Consider the following 4,876-nt stretch of genomic DNA (forward strand, 5'->3'; position numbering starts at 1 on the left):
GGGAATGTCGCTCAGTGGAAGAGCGCATGCTTTGCATGTATGAGGTCCCGGGTTCAATCCCCGGCATCTCCAAACAAGTTACATTTCAAATTTTGGATTCAACTGTGAGAATATCATCTGAGACTCGCCTCACATTCACACACAAGGAGAGACAAGAGTTTCTTCACCTTGCGAAAAACCGAACGCTCCGCACAGAATATAATTCAATGGGAGAGCGCCCACGGTGTTTCAATGGCTCCCATCTCATGGTTGAACAGCTTGCCCAGTGATAGATTATTTCCAGTTTCACAGATTGGGGGGAAGCAGCGGACCGGCGTTCCGACCACAAAGAGGGAAGAATAGTCTGGATGTTGGGAGCTTCTTCTTTTCCCAGAGAGGAGTGAGCATCTGGAATGCATTCCCGGCTGGTGCGGTGGGTGCTGACCCTCTCTGGTGTGGTGGGTGCTGACCCTCTCTGGTGCGGTGGGTGCTGACTCTCTCTGGTGTGGTGGGTGCTGACTCTCTCTGGTGCGGTGGGTGCTGACTCTGACCCTCTCTGGTGCGGTGGGTGCTGAGTCTGACTCTCTCTGTGCGGTGGGCGCTGACTCTCTCTGGTGCGGTGGGCGCTGACTCTGACCCTCTCTGGTGCGGTGGGTGCTGACTCTCTCTGGTGCGGTGGGTGCTGACTCTGACTCTCTCTGGTGCGGTGGGTGCTGACTCTGACCCTCTCTGGTGCGGTGGGTGCTGACTCTCTCTGGTGCGATGGGTGCTGACTCTCTCTGGTGCGGTGGGTGCTGACTCTCTCTGGTGCGGTGGGTGCTGACTCTCTCTGGTGCGATGGGTGCTGACTCTCTCTGGTGCGGTGGGTGCTGACTCTCTCTGGTGCGGTGGGTGCTGTCCCTCTCTGGTGCGGTGGGTGCCGACTCTCTCTGGTGCGGTGGGTGCTGACTCTCTCTAGTGCGGTGGGTGCTGTCCCTCTCTGGTGCGGTGGGTGCCGACTCTCTCTGGTGCGGTGGGTGCTGACTCTCTCTGGTGCGGTGGGTGCTGACTCTCTCTGGTGCGGTGGGTGCTGTCCCTCTCTGGTGCGGTGGGTGCCGACTCTCTCTCCGCCTTCTCGAGGGATCTGGACTGGTTCTTGACTGGGGCAGAGATGGAATCTTATAGAAGGTGAGTGGTTTTCCAGTTAACCAATGCATGGTCAGTGTGATCCACTGGACTCGATTCGATAGCCTGAGGGAGTCGGGGAGGAATTTCCCAGAATTTCTCCTCCTTATTGGCCCTGGATTTTTTTCTAGTTTGTCACCGCTCCCAGGAGATTCCATGTTCCCGGTGGGTGGGGCTGGTGGTGTGTGTGGGAAGTGTCCAGTCACGATGCTCCAGGCATGTGGGGCAGGATTGATGAACGAGCTGGTCATTTCCTGCCCGTCATGTCCGTCTGTAACCCCAGATCGTCAAGGTGTTTTTAGTGAAGTGATCTTTAAACACAAAACCCACACCTGGGACAAGTCCTGTGTCCGTCTATAGTGAAATGAGACTCAATGCTGTCTGTGCCTCACCTTGTCCTCCTCCTTTTACATTATTGTATTGTCCGTTTGGTTAAGATGAAAATACAAATTATCCGCTCTGGGCTCCTCCAGTCTCTCTGTGTTTCTCTCTCTTCCTAAACTGACTGACTGTCAGATAATAGTAACTGGTGTCCTCTCCATCCCGTTCTCAACACTCAGACACGACTACTTACTGAATAAATTCAACACTCACAGACAGTCCAGTGTCAGACAGTTACAGACGGTTTCTCTCCACCTTTCCTTACAGGACTGGCGAATGATGAATGCCCCGTCAGACCGGTTGATATACAGTAAAAGGGACAGTGACCGTCTCACCAATAGCACCGGAGGTTTGTTCACAGACACAGAATCAGTCTTTCCCTTTCTATCAGTGTGTCTATATTACGCTCAGTAACAGTATCCCGCCTCCTTGTATAGCACTGGGGAGAGAGAAAGACAGACAGACAGAGAGAGACACACAGACAAACAGACACAGTATCAGTCTCACACTTCCCATCAGTGTGTCCGTTTCACACTCAGTAACAATATTCCACCTTCATGTACAGCGCTAGAGAGAGATAAAAACAGACAGGCACAGTATCAGAATTACACTTCCTATCAGTGTCTCTGTATCACTCTCAGTAACAGTATCCCACCTTCATAATCTGTTCAAAAGAGAGAGAGAGAGAAACTGACCTGTAATGTCCCGTTTTCACACAGTAACAAATTGGAAAATATTCCATTCCAATTGCTATTCCAAGGTGGAGTGACAGAAGATGCAGTCTCATCTCTCACTGATATTATTTCAGAGACAGACACATTATTAATCCCACTCTCAGGGACAGTGTCACACATTTAACCCTCTCTTGCATGTTGTCCCCTCTGCAATCTTGCAGCTCAGGACCGCTCTGTATTACTCTCAGTGACCGAGAGTTTCACTCCGATTGAAATAAACTGGGACTGTTGCTGCCTGATATTAATCCTACACGGTCCCAGCAAATACACCAACTCCCACTTTCCTCCCCCGTTTCTCCAGGATTGGTTTGAGGAATCCTCCCTCCAGTTTCGGAGTCAAACGTTACTTTATCAGTAAGGGAGCCAAGAATGAACAGAACCCATTGGCTCATTCCACAGCCGCTCACTTTATCTCTGAAAGACTATTTCCCATCAAAAGAGCCCGAGAGAAACAGCAGGGATGGAAACCTCGAGTTTAATAGTTGGAGATTGTAAAGTCAGTCTGGATTCCAGCGTTAGGCACTGGTGGAATCCCATCTGTTTCCCATTCTGGTGCCTGTTCCTGCACTGCCTGTGGAGCCCATTCCCTCTGACCTTTCCCCCAGACCCACTTCCTTTGCTCAGACAGGCGGGAATGGAGAGATCACGGCCCCCGGGGGAAGGGAGCAAAGAGCAGCCTCGTTACAGCAGCTCATCGCTCCGGGACCGTGTCCGCAGATGGGCTCAGAGATCGGCATTGAGTCCGGGGGAAGGGCAGGGGGAGTCCGGGGGCTGTTTGTAAGAGGCGGAGTGGATCAGGAACTGGTCCCGGAACATGGAGTGAGAGGGGGGAAGGGAGAGGTCATTCTCGGGCTGGGTGTGGACAGGGTGTGTCCAGGGGAAGGGAGAGAGAATGGGAAGAACCTGCTATTAAAACCATTGCTGCTTTCTCTCCCCAAACCAGGAGTGAATGGTCCTGGTTTAGTTCCAGTCTCACCCTGTTTATTGTTATTGGACAGTGAAGAGTGGGAACAGAGCCGGACAGTAAGGATGTGGGGAGTTATACAAAGAGCATCTATTGCAGGCAGCAGGTGAGAAGTGTGAAGGACACAATTTAAACAGCGGCTGTTTATTTTCGGTTGAACGGTTAGTCCCATGGGAGAGGAGATTAGAAACCTGACCTGGACAAAGGTCCCTGCCCCATCGGGTAGTCCCATTCATGGATCAGTGCAGGGGTTGGGTTGTGTCTGGATGTCACTAAATTGTTGTAAAACAGCCCAACACACCTGGTGTGCAGAAGCTGAGTGCTGCAGTGGAGTCAGACACTGACACTGTTTGTATCACCGGTTTTCATTTGTGGATATTCTAAATGATCATTAGAGATATTAAACTGATAACTTTTCCATTTTCAACCTCACCATTTCTTGAGTTACAAGAGATCATTTTCTTTCCACAGGCGAATCCTTGAATGATCCAGAATGAATGTGATGTTTCCTCCACCCGAGGCACAAGGAGGAGTGCAGCCAGCTCCTTCTCACACACAGGAGGTACATTATCACCCACAGAGCACAGAGACACAGACAGGTCATCAGTTCCACAGTCTCAGACAGTAGAAGTCGTCAGTCCCACACTGATCCCAAGTTCCAGAGACACACTTTCAATCCAACAGTCAAACAGAGCGGGTCAGGCAGACACTGTTCCATTTGCCCCGAACTCAGTCCCGCTGACAGGTCGATACAAAAATCCCAGTCCAAAATCACACTCTCAGATTGAAAGGCACTGTGTCAATCTCACAATAGGGCAACATAGCTACGAATTAAATACCAGAGAGAAATCACACATGGTACCCGATTGAAAGGGACAGAATGAATCCCAATAATGTACCCGAGATTCCAATTGAATACTATCCCAGAACTCTCACACACATGACTTTAATACATGAAATATCCATTCGAAAAGTGTACCATTTGCTACAAATCCAAACCTCACGTACAGTATCGATTGAGAAATACTGAAAGATAGTAAACCTGAGAAGCAAATTAGATACCAGTTCAGACTGCACTCGCAGAATGAAATTTAAAGATAGAGTATCAATTCTATTAGTGCAGACTGAGATACACATTATATACCAGTCCAAAAATCTCATACAATATTAGACTGAAAGATACAGTATCAATTCCATTTCTACAGACTGATCTACACATTACAAACCAATTAAAAAATGTCACCTTATCAGTTTGAAAGATTCATTATCATCCACAATTGTACTCAGATTTAATAGTAGTCCAAAAAGCACACAAATTATCTGATTAAAACCTCCAACATTAAATCCTAAAGTTCGTCCATATTTACAAATTAAATAAGGAGTAAAACTCTTCAAACATTAAGATATTAAAGCTAAAGTATTGAACGCAATAATGTAATCTGAGAGAATAATTACGTACAGATACAGAATGAATCTCACATTCAGATACAGTACCAGACACACAAACACAGAATGAATCCAACACTCACAGATACAGAAGGAATCCCAAACTCACATACAGTACTAGAGACTGACAGACACAGAGTTAATCCCACACTCTCATCAAGTACCAGGGAATGATAGGTACAGTATGAATCCCACACTAACATGCAGT

The 4,876-nt window shown here is 48.2% G+C and overlaps 1 non-coding gene across 1 annotated transcript; it reads left to right on the forward strand.

Moving 5' to 3' along the window:
* Positions 1-72, forward strand: trnaa-ugc (transfer RNA alanine (anticodon UGC)). Its single transcript has one exon. It is a non-coding gene; the product is annotated as a tRNA-Ala (tRNA).
* The last annotated feature ends 4,804 nt before the right edge of the window (positions 73-4,876 follow it).

This window comes from Heptranchias perlo, unplaced genomic scaffold (genome assembly GCF_035084215.1).
Source record: "Heptranchias perlo isolate sHepPer1 unplaced genomic scaffold, sHepPer1.hap1 HAP1_SCAFFOLD_688, whole genome shotgun sequence".
Taxonomy (NCBI): Eukaryota; Metazoa; Chordata; class Chondrichthyes; order Hexanchiformes; family Hexanchidae; genus Heptranchias; species Heptranchias perlo.